Below are 13,941 nucleotides of genomic sequence, written 5' to 3'. Positions count from 1 at the left end.
CATTCGATCAGGCAACTACTTTGGGTTTTTAATCTTACAACCAGCAAAAACCGCAGAATAAACTTGATGCAGATGATTGTGTCTCTGTGCCGTCGCAGGTGTTTTGAAGGAGCAGTGTGCTGCAGCTCTGCATTTATACTCTGGTATTTTTAACCGCGCAGCGCTTACGCAGGACAAATTCCGGTTTGGTCCACGAGCCAAGTGGAAATGGACTCCGTTTCCTGAGGAAACACTAGACACTTGCTTCCTCTACTTGCGCTCTGCAGCCACCTTTTAGATGCTTGGCCGAGGATACAGACGTACGTGGAGCAGGAAAACGGTCATATTTCTTCAGGAAACGTGGTGCTTGGCCTTATCGGCAGCGTTTTTATCCCAAGGCCTACACCATGTCTGGTTTGTGGTAAACTAATTGTTCTACTGAACCTTATTCTGTGCAATAATAAGTGCAATAAGTCACATTTTCTGACTTTGTATCCTTGATTTAAAAAATAAAAGGCACTTTGAAATGCTATTATCTCTTCCCGCCGAGACAACTATCCTTTATCTTGTCCCATCAAAGTCCTTATCAAGCCCTGGTCATGTAAAAAGCAACTAGCCAAGAATAGAGAGTCAGATCCAGATAAAGAATCGCCCTGGGCTCAGGTTTCTCCTTTTGTGACTTGCTTTTCTGAAAGGGAGGAAGTCTTTCAGCTCAAGTGTTTTCTAAACACAATTACTTACAGTGAAGCAGGCAGACAGAGAGCCAAGGCATCTCATCCTGGATACACAGACATGTTTTCCAAGCAAAATGTTTATCTGGTTTAGTTGTTTGTGTTTCTTTATCTAGAAGTCTCAAATTGTATTCTAGCTTTTAGTCCCTGGTAACTTAAACACTTCGCAAGATATGTTGCTTTTAAGAGGTGATTTGCACACCGTAGATGTATTTGGTCTACTCCAACTCCTCCTCTCTACCTTTGTTCTTCCTTTGCCTTATTTTTTAACTGTTGTTAACTTAATGCAGAGATTCCCAACCAGGGGACGACTACTTCAGCAGTTGGCAAGGGTTACGAGGAAACATCGACTATCCCAACTCATTTAAAATTAATATATGTACGGTTAAAATAGTTAGCTCACAGTGAATGGTGAAATAGCTCAAGATGGATAAATTATTGAAAATAGTTAGCTAACGTTAGTGATGAGGCAATCGAAATGCTCCAAATCTCGGCTGCTGCATCTTTTAACAAAAACATGTAACATGTTAAGATTGGCTTTTTAGCAAAAAAAGATTACACAGCTGCAAAGGTTAGCTTAAAGTATAACACAGTTTAAACGGTTAGCTAAAAGTAGTGGTGGATAAATGGTTAAATAGCTAAGCTCAAAAGATAGACAGCTAAAACCAACGGATAAACGTCTGAAATTAGTCAGCTAACAGTAGGCTGTTACACAGATGAGACAGTTGGCTAAAATTAGCCTCATGGTTACATGTTTAAAAATACTTGGCTAACAGCAATGGATAAACCTGGTTACGCCTAAACGGTAGAATCGTCGAGCTTCTGCCACATAAAAAAATGCAAATACCAACTTGTGACTTCCATGCAAATGCATCTGACATGCTCACACAACTGTCCTTTACAACCGCTGTCACTGTCTCATTTAGAAACATTTACGTACATACACAATGTTTTTTTTAAATGTTTTACTGTCCAAACAGTAGCTGTGCTCAGAACAGCCAGGAGCAATCAGCTTTGCAGAATGTGGGGACACATATACAAACAGAGACACACACACTCTCACACACACACACACACAGCAATTATCCTCCATCACCCGCAAAGTGAGGGGAAACCCAACTGTTATCTTGGATAAATACGCCGCCTTGCATGGCATGAAAAAACAACAAAGTGATTAAAGGGGAAAAAAAATCTGAAAGTAAAACTACAGCGCGGAGACGGGCTAGTTGCGTTCTAGAAAGATATCAAAAGGATTTGGGGAGGAGAGGAAATAGGAAGGAACACCAATCGATGAAAAGAATCATGGGGGGGAAAAAAAGAATAGCAATAACAACGGCCTTAAGGCCTGTAATCATATTTCTGCTCTTCCTGAGGCCAGACTATGACACCCATTGGGTCAAACAGTCTGACCGCAAGGCTGGAAGACTCTTTGTGTGGGACTGGACTGGCAAGAAATATTGACTCGGAGTGCTTAAATATTTGAATATTTGGAATCTGGAGAAACCCTGACCAAAATGCAAATTGAATGTGGCTAATTTAACATAATCCCATATGCTAATCACCCTTCACTCGTTCGGTCAAACAACAGGTAATTGCCCCACTGCCGTGTTTAGCTGCCAATAGTGCTAAATGGCTTAGCTTTCTCCGGTAGGTAAAGCTCACGGTGGCTAAAAGGGTTAGCAGCATCCAGCGCTAATGAAGCCATTAGCAGCTAGTTGTTGGCCTAATGAGATCAGGGAGCCACATGTACTTCATCAGCATGCTGGCTGATTTGCATATCTTGTGTGTGTGTGATCAGGATCAGACGGAATTAGGAGCTGGAATGATAATGAAGAGCCACTGAGTAAAGAGAGACCGTTAATTCATCACGAGAAGTCACTACACCAGTCCATTCATCAATCTTGCATCCTGTCATTCATCCCTGGTTAGTCGGACAGGCTGGTTCTGCAATCATCTCCAGCTATTTGCATTGTTCTCGGATGGTCTTAATAACGATAACTGACTCTTGTTGCTCCAAAATCAAAGGTGATTTCAAGATAAGTGTTAGAAGTTTTGAGGCTTCGTGCTTGGCATCCGAAAAAGAAAAGCAGGCCGGGCGACTTGCTACACGTTCACTTGATCAAAAACATATTTTTAAGTAAAAAAACAAACACATTAATTAAAATGACTGTGCTGCATGCTACCAGTGTCCACAAGGAAAGTTGAAATGTTATATGCAAGAATATATATGCACTACATTTCATTTGCATTAATTGATTTCCACATTTATCAAAAGGATCTGCGTTCCAATATCTACTAATAACCTTTTGTCTTCACCCTGAACACACAGGGTCATGGACCTGTACTTTAAGCGCTTTTCTCGTCTTCCGACCACTCAAAGTGCTTTAACACTAAATGACATCATTCAGCCATTCATACACTGATGGGAGGGGCTAAGGCTCCACCTGCACATCAGGACTAACTAACATTCACACACCGTAAGCACAGCTACTGGAGCAATTTTAGGGTTAAGTGTCTTGCCCAAGGACACATCGACATGGGCTAGTGGAGCCGGGGATCGAACCGCCGATCCTCAGATTGAAGGACGACTCTGCTCACCACTGAGCCACAGTCACCCACTCATCAAGTAGTATTACAACTCCTCCAGTAAATATATACCTGCCATCAATTACTTTTTTTCTAATATTATTTGTTTTTTCCTCGCGGCCAATCACCTCAAGAGCCTTTGATTTGAATGCAACTCCTGACGGGCCCACTACCCCAGCAGCTAACACCTACCCAGCCGGGTGAGTTCGAGCGCTGTGCAGTGCGATGGCGATTAGACACACACAACCTCCATTCACATGATGGGTATCAAAGGAAGTACTCCATTTGTATCAGTATCCCTTTAAGTGTACTGGTATTGTAATGTTTTTTAACGATACCCAACCCTACACGTACATTTGTGGATCTGGAAGTCATCAGGCCATCGCACCCCCATCTGAGGATCTCCCCCCACCGGTTTAGGAACTACGTTTACAAAGGTGCACCAACTGTTCTTATTGCAAGCCAAAGCATATGGGCTCGCAATAAGGGGTCAAAGAGACGGGCGCAGACCGACGCCAGACATGTTGTTTTTTAAAGCATGTAAACGCGATCTAATAGACAATTATGAACCTGAAAATGTGCAATCATATTGCTGTAATGTAATTTTCATCACCTGTGCCTGTTGTCTTTTGCTTGCTTTGATGTAAAAGTGAGTTTGATCGGCTAACAACCTAAAGGCCAGCAGCTGTTGTTCCACCTGATCCAGCTCTTTATTCAAGTCTCACTTCTTTCTGTCTCGGTTTCAGCTCTTTTATTTCTCCCCATTAGCCTGCAGCAAGAGCTGAGAATCAGCCCGGTTCCCTGCTACCAGTCATTCATTATCTCAGGGGCCGTTTACCTGTTCCACCTGTTGGGACTTCTTTTGTGTGTGTGTGTTTGGGTGTGGGTATGCGCGAGTGCGTTTTCATGGCAGTGTGCTAATGTTCATCACAAACCCCAGATTTAATGTAAAGAAATGTGGGATTCGAGGTGAAATATCGAGCACAGAACCACGTGTCCTGGATGTTGTGGCCACCGAATCATCAAGGGAGACTCTCGGGAGAGGAATCAAGCGCAGGACTCCTTCTTTTTGCACTCGGAGGCAGCCAAACTCTACGAAAGCTATCCAATCAAGGCTTAGATTTGAAGAAACAAGACCATGACACAACATTTAGCCTCCTTTTCACTCGAGGAAACAACAAAACTGCACACTGCAGCCAACATCTGGCGAGGAGTGATTCATGGGCTGTATTGGTCTTTAAGGGAATGGTCACAAAGACAAGTTTTTGTTCTTAAACTCTACTGGCAGTGTGGCGACCAGGGCTGGCTTGCACCATCGTTTTGGATAAAGCTTTTCCAACAAAAAGTTTGGAAAAGTACTGATGCAGACATGCTTATTACTCTGTCAGACGAAGAGAAGGAACCTATCAGGAGGTTACAGACAGCACAACGGTGCCACGTGAAACCATTGACATGTAATGCCATTTGAACTAGTTGCAACCAGTTGTATTTCTGGAACATCGACTTTTAACATATTTAAATGCTTTCCCTTTGAATCAAACAGGGCTCGGTTTACTACGCAATTTTTATATATTGAACAAGTTGCCATGAACTGCTTTGATTGCAATAAATAGTCCCCATCACATCTGGTGAGAGAGAGGTCCATGCAGCTCTACTATATCAGGGCTCCCTCCTCGTTAATCTTTAATCATTAGTCTTTTTGTCTTCTTTGGCCTTGTTTTCTTTTTCAAGGACTTATTTCCAAGAAACTAATGAGCACTTCTGTGGTAAACACACAATTTAAAGTGGTGCTTTTGTAACTAATAGATTAGTCCTCAAAATCATACAAGCCATGACAAACACATTTTATTAGTCAGGGACAGCCCTGTACTACATACTGCCACTTTTATGTGTGCAAGTTAAAACTTCCAATTGCCCCTTTGGAGTAGGTTGTGACAAAAACGGTAAATCATCTTCAGAAACACCTTGGTTTTTCACATAAAGATGACAAGTCACATGATCATACTCTGCAGGTAAGGTGGCCAACTTGGTTTCACCAATAACCAATTTTTCGGGAGGACACGTAAAGTTTTTCTGGAGATTGAAAATGGACTTTGCGGCGAGATTATCGCGTCAACTATTGTTACAAAATTGCATTCTTTCCTATGAAAGGTCAGGAAACACAAGACGCCTCGTCAAAAACTCCGGGACCCGACACCGCTGCGAGTTGCCCAACTTTGCCCCATAAATAGCCTGCTCATATCATGACAAGTGGTTCGCTGTTTAAAGAAAATGTCTGACAATAGGTGCGTCATTTAAGAGGTACAGGGGAAGAAACATTGTGTGGGAAAACCGGGAGTTGGAATCGGGTTGCCCTTGCAGCATATTGTCTCTTGTGATCTCTTTCGGAGCAATGCTCGCGCTCTTGGGGCAATAAACGATAGCTCGTTGTCCATGTTGGCTGCTCCACTTAGCTCAGCTTTCAGTGGCTGAGCTACGTAATTCTTCTTAACAGCCACGATGCTCCAGATAGACCCGACGACAAAGGGGACAAAGATCCCACCCATTGTTGAACTTTTCTACGAGGCCTAAGGAAAACATACGGCGCTTGACATTGTGGGGTTATTATTTTGGTGTTCATTTCTGTCTTGCACCCAGTTTTCTCCCTCAGACCAAAAATATGAGAAACCCGAGTGTTTCCACTGGGAACTTGTTGTCTCCGGACCGCAGACACCTGAATGATCCTTTAAGAAAATCACAACCGTACAAACTCAAATACCCTTGATGGATGTCAAATGACGTGGTGCTCTCTGAATATCCTCGTTTATTTTACCCTCCTGTCACGGGCAACGGGGAAGCTAAAGAAAGCCGGTGCACAACACGGGTGAGTGAGAGGCCAAGGGGCGATGCATTGTGTGTAACGCGCTGTGTATTCTGTGTCAATATGGCATCTCATGGGAGGCTTAGGAGTGAGATTCCCAGCGGGGCCACCCATGCAGACCATAAATCTTGGAGGGAGGAGTTTTGCCACTAAGATATGCAGCACTCAGTGGGTTATTGCTGTCCGTCGTTGTGGATTGTTGATGAGACATGAACCATTCTGGACTTATTTTTGTAACCTCCATGAGATGGTAACAATGTCGGTATTGTCGGCCAGTTGGTTGGTCCCCTCGGTCCAGACTGATTTATCTCAACGCTTCTTTTACAGGCATTCACGCTCCCCAGAGGATGAATCCTTCACGAGCCTTTGACGTTTGATGCTCCAGCATGTTAAAGTTCTCACTCATCCAGTGAAGTATCTCAACTTCTTCTGTTGGCACAAAGCTTTGTACAGGCACTCACGTGATCCCCTGAGGATGAATCCTCGCGACGTTGGTGATCTCCTGACTTTTCATCTGCCGCCACCGGGATGCTTCACGTTTCAGGTTCGAAAATGAAACATCTTCACAGCTCCTGGGTGGATTGGCACGCCTTCCGGTACAGACGTTCATGTTCCCGTCGGGATGAATCCTAACCATTTGTGCGACTGGTGCAATCCTTTGCGTGATGACAAAATAACTGCAATCACAACGACATTTTCACTGAAACGATAGAGAATGAACATAAATAGTGAACAAAAGTTGCATTGTGTGTCAGCTCTTCATGTGCAAAATGAGATGGTTGTATAACATTTGCATCACACAGCCCTTCCCCTGCTCTTCCTCGTTCCTCAAGTTCCTACTTTTGTTAAAGATGCCCAACGTTTACAGCCACGCAGTAAAGCTTCTTCGCGCAAACACGGATGTGAGCGGCTTGGCATGCATCGTCGTGTTTGTGCAGGCCGAACTGCACCTCCGTCAGCTGGCAGTACACGTTGACATCCTGTTCTATTACACAATGTTCTCTTGTACATGGAACATCGTGTTGCTGTCATGTGTGTCCTGCTGCAGCATGCGGAGTAGCTGCAGGATGCACGGCAACACATTGTTTGAGCCAAGGCATTTTATATAAGAAGAATACCAGGTTTTTATGGCCCTGACCATCTTTTTTCTTTTTGCAGCTCATTAGAAACTTCCAGAAAAGATACAAAGTGTATATACAACGTGGGTTTGAGAGAAGTGGGGGTACAAGCCTTTTTTCTTCTTCTCTCTTTTCTTTTCTGTGTCTGTTTCTTCTCAGACCTGGCAGATGAGTGCCCTGAAAGCTAGGAGACAGACAGGAGAGCAAATAATTACCTTTCCCAGGTAGCGGCGGTAATTGGGGGGGGGCTGGAGGATGAGTGAAGAGCGTGTGTGTGTGTGTGTGTGTGTGTGTGTGTTTGTCCGAAAACAGCATGTCCTTTTGACCTTGCAGCGCTGCAGACACACACAGAGAGACGGTTTTGTGTCCCCAGACAAGAGGTCTGCTTTCACCTGAGCAGGCTCAGCCAATTACAACCCCCCCCCCCCCAGCAGAGACAAAGAGGAGCAGAGCAGGATGAGTGACTGGGACCAGGCCGGGAGCCTCTTCATCAGAGGAGGAGGGGGGAGGCTTGGTATTAGGAGAGAGGGACTTTTTGGTTGTTGTTGAAGAATGCCGATTTTAGAAGCCACATTCCCGTCTCTTTGGCTGTGCAGATTTAAAATAGAAATTGTATTTGAAACCAGCACTTAATTTTGCAGCTACCTTTCTTTGATTAGAGGTAAAGGAAATCATAATCAAAATCTCAGCAGCGCCGACATATTTTCGGTTCATGATGTTTCTCCAGTGAGGCTGGTTTAGGCTAAAATTACCCTGTGCCTTTAGGTGTGGGAACCAGTTCAGACTTGGCACACACACACACACACACACACACTGCCACACACACTACGTGAACAAGTTATTAACAAGCCAGTCCACCTTTAACCGCAGCACTGAGCTGCTCTGTAAATCCCGGCACATCGCGGCCAATCAGCATGTTAAGGTACATAAGGTGTTTTATAATCTGATTCCTATTGTCTGTATCACACCGTCAGTGTTACATATGGTGTACAGCACATTAAACCTGCCGTGCCTTTTGGAAACAGCTGTCACTGAGATATGGGGCGGGTACCAAAGGCATTATGAGATTTAGGCACCGAGGAAAGAGAGCGACATGCGTTTGGCAACACGCACTCACACACCTTTAAACCCGGGGGTATATCGGCACAATCTATCCCTGTTATTTCTGGGGAAGATGATTTTGGAGACACTACTGCTGAGTGGAATCTAATAAATCAAACTGCTCGTGTTGTGATCAATGCTAGAGTTTCCCTTTGCCCTCTCTCTTAAGGAAGCAGACAACGAGGGCTTGTATCTGCGCCGTCATCAAGAGAAACCCAAGTAGCTGCTGATGAAAGGGCAGATTTACTTTGTGGACTCATCTCCAGATAGCGGAGTCCTTTTCTGTTTGTCTTTCTCAGAAGAGCTCGCGTTTCCGTCTTAATTTGTCATAATTTATAGCCATTGATGTAATTTCTCACTATAACACTGACAAGGCTAAGTCCTCACTGCTGTGTAACCCCCCTCCAGAGGTTGTCTTTGTATGTTTTCCGAGTTGACAACACATTCATCTTTCGGCCTTTTCAAATCGTTTCGACTACATTTTTTCACCCCCTAATTTGTCACCATACTTGCTCACTGACTTTGCTAAATACACCCCAACCCCCCCCCCCCCACCACCCCCCCCCCCCCCCCCCCCCCACCCCCACCCCCCCCCCCCACTGCTCTCCATTCACATTACGATGGCTAATGGGGATCCACTTCAGATAACTGCTGTTTGACCAAGTCTGTCTCCGACAAGCGGAGCACCAAAAGCAAACTTGACCAAGGAGGGTGATATGCTATAATCACACGGCTGCAAAGAAACCGGACACATTTTGACCTCTTTTCTAACACGGCTTGCTGTCTATCGGCGCATTTTCCCTCACTGAGATTTGATGGTGTCAAAGGAATAAGTTATGTAATGCTGATGGAGTGTTTTTTTCAGTTTCTGGGAAATTCACTGGTCCCCCCCCCCCCCCCCCCCCCCCCCCCCCCCCCCCCCCCCCCCCCCCACTACATCTGGTCAACCTAGTTTTGATATAACATACTGGAATGGATTCCTTGTCCAATAATTCATGTCAAAGTGGAGCCTAAGAATTCCATTCACAAGTTAATTACCGTGAGCAGTTCAGGTGGTGGAGTTCGTTCCATTAACCATTGGTTGGTGTTACAATCCCTGCCTTGTTAGTATGCAAAAGGAAATAAAATCAGCATCAACATTGGCCAGACAACATCCCAGACATTGACAGAAAACTCAAAAGGAGCTATATGTAAAAATATGTTTTTAATTTTAGGAGACCGAGTTGGTTTTCCTGCTTCGTGTTGTAAACCAAAGAATGTTTGATGGATGGAGGTCTAGAAGTGAATGGAAGTATCACACAAGTGGTTTTCCTTCCCCAGTTTGGAAAGAGGCAGGTGAGCTGATTGTTATTCTTGCTCTTGTTCCTGAGATTGGTGGCTGACGTGCTTTAACCATTATATCCAAGCATGACGGGCCGAGACACGTCTTTAAGGATTTCCTTCACTCCTCTTCTATCTTTTCCTTTTTTAAATTTGTTTTTCACATGTAGTTGTATTTTTGTGCTATAAAAAGATTACTGTTCCCTTTTTAAAGTTTCACTGAAAAAAAAAGAAAGAAGTTGCATATATTCCTTTCTCTTCGATCTGATCGGCAATCGTATCAATGATTAATTGGAAAAGTGCGACAAATAATCATCCACAGCAGGATTCACGGGTACCCTGTCGGTGAGAGTCTTTCTGCTCATCAGCACGCGTGTCGTGTTCTCCAAGAGTCCTGTGTGTTGATGTGTGTTATCGCCTCGTGCACATAGCGCACGCTGAGGGGCCGGACAGTTCCCCCCCAGCTCTTATCAGACCCGGGCCCCTTGCATTGCCGTTAGGACGAAAGGCGCTATCTCACCGAGCCCCCTCTCCTGACCGGACTGTCCACCACAGATTAGTCAAGAGAAGTCGATTTACTACCCGGCCAGTTAGTTACCAAACACTTCTTCTTTTGCTCTATCTCTCCAACTTGTAACACCAAAAAACAGTTTGGGGTTGGCTCGACACTAAATAACGGACTTTTTCTAACATTGCCTTCATTTTTATTTCTTTTTTTTTTTTTTTTTAACTGAAATTAGCTGGAGGGGAACCCACTGACTCCGGGCTGCGTTTTTCTTCATGGACACAGGTGTACAGGTGTGTGAGGTATAGGTGACAGTATGTTAAGGTGGTTTAAAATGGGCTCTGAGTATTCCACAATGGGACAAAAGGTTAAAAAAATCCTTTTATATAGATATTGTGAATCTGAACAAAGGCATTGATCTCACAGGGTCAAATTTAATCAATCCAGCTGTCGCATTTTGCTCCTCGTCATACGCGCGTTAAAAAAACGCACTTTTACGCTTCAACTCTTGGCTACAAGATTAAGTGTTTGGGCTCTGAGGGCGGCCAAAATGTTGGTGAACGACACCAAATGCTGTGCCTGAACGCACCCGACGTGGACACAGATGGACGACAGAAGCCCCTCCTCTTTTTGTTTTTTTTGGACAACTTTCTGGCCACCAATGACCCAGATTGAAATGAAGTGGAATATTAGTACAGCCCCAAAATGAAAAACGCATATCTTTCCTCTGACCTGGAGTGCTATATGTCAGTCCGGATGGTCTGCCGAATATTAAGGGATTATTTTCTTTCAACCTAAGTTCATACATGAAACTGCTCACAACAAGGTCTGTGGATTACCTCGAGGAGCCGGGTCAGGACTTCTAGAAAGACGCATCTCCGTTGATTTGTGCACTATTTCCCATCCGACTCTCAGTCAGGATAGAATGTGATCTATTTTTCCAAACGGCTGGTTTTGCCAAGATATGACGCCTCACAAGAAATGTATTATATGCTTGAGTTGGTTTTGAAAATGGACCTGTCACTTTGATGGAAATGAAGAGTAAACATATCACACGGCGGACTAATTGTTGGAGGTGGCGTTGCCGTGTGCTTTAAGTCATACTTGGCCAAACCAGTTGATGTGACCGATCCTTTTGGTAGATGTTGGCATGAATCCCTTAATGCTTCACGTGGGTGATGTTTAGTCAACGGTGGCATGTGCTGTAACAACACCCTCAACTAAATGAACAAGAACCAGTGACAACATTTCAGAGAGTCATCTTAACAAAATGTTGAAGCGATACCTTCCGTCAGGGTTGGGAGATGGTTTCTCATGGCGGATAGAGGGCTTCGGGGTCTGAAAGAGCTTTGGGATGATCAAGCCTTTAAGCTTTCTGCACGCCGGGGGACCGTTCCCACGATCCTCTGATTCCTATTGTCTGTGCAAATGCATCCGATTAACGGTGTGCTGTGCGTAACGAATTAAACTGCAGGTGTACACGGATAAATATAGCCAGGAAAATATATAGCGCCACTGACGTCAGACCAGCTTTTTGTTGGTAATGGCGACAATCGCTTTTCTGCTGCCTCGAAATAGCAATGCGCCGACCAAGGCGCCTGGCACACCTCCTTTTGTTAATTGGGACTATGTAACTGTGGTAATGACATAATGCTATTATAACATACTGCTGGGACTTGACATACTGTCAGTCCAAAGTAAGCAATGTACCGTGTCCATGTGACACACCCACACGGTGTCCCGTCCTGGGCCGAGTGCTTTGCCGCTGTTCCTTCAGCAGACCACACATTTAGCCCGAAAAGCAGATTGGAAGTCGTTGTTATTTTGTTTTCTGCTTTCGTTCTATTGGCGCCTGTGGTTTGCTGATAACATCGCTCGCTGCAACCACATGAAGAGCACACACACACACACACACACACACACACACAAATGAACACACTCAGGCGTTTCTATGCAGTGGCGGTCAGCAAAGATATCCCAGAAAGGCACGCTGGGTGACAGAACCAGGTAAAGCATATGAAGCGAAACAGATGAATCAATTAAAACACAATTTGCTGTTCTCAATTATGAGCTCGGTGCAGAACGTACAGTACCACCACAGACAATGTGCTGCACTTAACTCCTGGGTGGTGCATGTTAAGCACCAGAAAGACAAAAGACCAAAGACAATGCCATTATAAGTGAGTCACCGTGGCGACGGCGTGTCTGCAAAAGAACCGGGTTTTGATCCCATCGCTCCCTCTGTCACTCTCACTGCTGACAAGAAATATGCACATCCTTCGAAATAACTAAACACATGACTTATATCAACAACAACAGCACTTTCCAAAACATTATCTCCCCACTAAGGATGAGTCGATCCAGAAGGGAAAAAATCAACAATGAAGGTTGTTGAAAAAGAAATCTTTCAACAGTAACTGCCGAAACCTACACTTAGTACTGTGCCTGAACGCATCCCGTGAAGGCACTGACAGAGGAGCACAGCTTCTACATCTGTGTCACCATCTAAAGTCCTCTGGGAGCCACGAACTGAAGGTGGATGAAGACAAGCAATTATGACAAAGTTGGTGATGAACGACATTCACAAATAGAGAGATGAGGTGCTGGTCTGATTATTACTATTACTTTTGGACTTCTTCTGCTTAGTTCACTTTTTACTTTACTTTTAAGACTCTCCTCAATTTCTTTTATAATTTGTGTCTGTCTTTTAAATTAAACTCCTCATATTGAAAGTACATCCAAGTCCTGAATCTCAGAAAGTGTCAAACTCATTTTTGTTTACATTGCGTGCTTTACAGCCGGGTGAGTCACTGGTTAGAGATGTTGCCCAAACAGAGAGAAGGTCCGGCAGGTTTGCCACGTGCGGGTTTCCTTCTGCAGACCTGCCGGTTTGGCCCGTTACAAACTCTAAAAAGGCTTGTGGGCGTCAATTCCAGCGCACGCCGGGGTATAGCCTCCGCCACGAGCATTCCATGGGATGATGCACGCCGTGACACCATATTAACAGCACCAACTTGAGGGTGCTGTCACTCATATTGTACTAACATGTTTAGGTATGCAGTAATCATAGTACGGGTAGTATAGTGGTGTGAATGACGGCAGACGGGGGAAAAGGTTAGCGCGGCGGTAGTGAGCATTCAGAAGAGATCGACATCTTTGTTTCCTAAAGAGTTGGTGAGGAACGGAAGCTGAAGCTGAAAGGAGAGTGAATATTGGACGACCATTCGACTACAATGTTGATCCACGGCTGCTCCGGGCACTTGTTTAGGGTTAAGAAGTCCATGTTTACAGGTTGTTCCGCTGCCCCAAAGGTGACCAATTAAAGTCACTTCAAGAAAATACTTCAATTACAAAATGATCTTGAATTCTTGAATACATCCTGTTTTTTTTTTTTTCTTTCCTGCTAGCCTCCGTGTGTGAACGGTGAATCCCGCTGCAACAAAGCCGAGCCGCCCACGTCCCCGACGCAACATCGAAGCCATAGAGTCACGCCACGTATCGGCAATTCTTCTGCAAAAATATAAATGGCCAACTAGGGCCTTAAACCCCAAACACTGTGTGTGTGTGTGTGTGTGCTGTGTGTTGTGTGTGTGTGTGCGCGTGGGTCGCATATTTAATTCTTCATGTCAGCTACTCAGCATTGTTGTAGGTGACAGACTGCGTAAACCCCCTCCCCCAAAAACATCAAATTGGTGCTCGTTTGACTTGACGGTCTCCACTGACCCCCCCCCCCCCCCCTCC

At 44.6% G+C, this 13,941-nt stretch overlaps 1 long non-coding RNA gene across 1 annotated transcript; it reads left to right on the top strand.

The window, feature by feature from the left end:
- Window positions 1-9,346: 9,346 nt before the first annotated feature.
- On the top strand, window positions 9,347-13,900 carry LOC117745952. The gene is made up of 3 exons (XR_004611285.1): window positions 9,347-11,026; window positions 13,370-13,511; window positions 13,608-13,900. It is a non-coding gene; the product is annotated as an uncharacterized LOC117745952 (long non-coding RNA).
- Window positions 13,901-13,941: the final 41 nt, after the last annotated feature.

The sequence above is a fragment of the Cyclopterus lumpus genome, chromosome 17 (genome assembly GCF_009769545.1).
Source record: "Cyclopterus lumpus isolate fCycLum1 chromosome 17, fCycLum1.pri, whole genome shotgun sequence".
Taxonomy (NCBI): Eukaryota; Metazoa; Chordata; class Actinopteri; order Perciformes; family Cyclopteridae; genus Cyclopterus; species Cyclopterus lumpus.
This window is presented reverse-complemented; position numbering and strand designations above follow the sequence as displayed.